This window comes from Chamaea fasciata, unplaced genomic scaffold (assembly GCF_029207755.1).
Source record: "Chamaea fasciata isolate MVZ Bird 193981 ecotype frontalis unplaced genomic scaffold, bChaFas1.0.hap1 SCAF_1, whole genome shotgun sequence".
NCBI classification, from domain to species: Eukaryota; Metazoa; Chordata; class Aves; order Passeriformes; family Sylviidae; genus Chamaea; species Chamaea fasciata.
The window spans coordinates 31258357-31258694 of NW_027094086.1; positions in this window are offsets into that span (position 1 = coordinate 31258357).

A 338-nucleotide genomic window follows, 5' to 3' on the forward strand; every position below is an offset into this window, starting at 1 on the left:
GAAAATAAAACTTAAACTCTAAGTGACAATTTTTAGGTAATTACAAAAATTCAGATGTGAATTAGGCACAAGTTTTAACTAGAACTGAGGTATTTCAATAATAAAATTATTTATGATTCATGTATTAAACAAAAATATCAGTTGTAGTACTTTAGAGTGTTTAATCTCTTTGCAAAAATATTGAAATCAATTAACTAACCCTGCAAAAATTCTAAATATAAACAGCTTGTGTGCTGGAATGCAAGGCTTAAAGCCAGTATTAATGAAATTTCATAAAATTCTATTTCCCTTTTTGCATTTTAGTGTTCTTGCCAGTCTAATTATGACATTTAATCTAT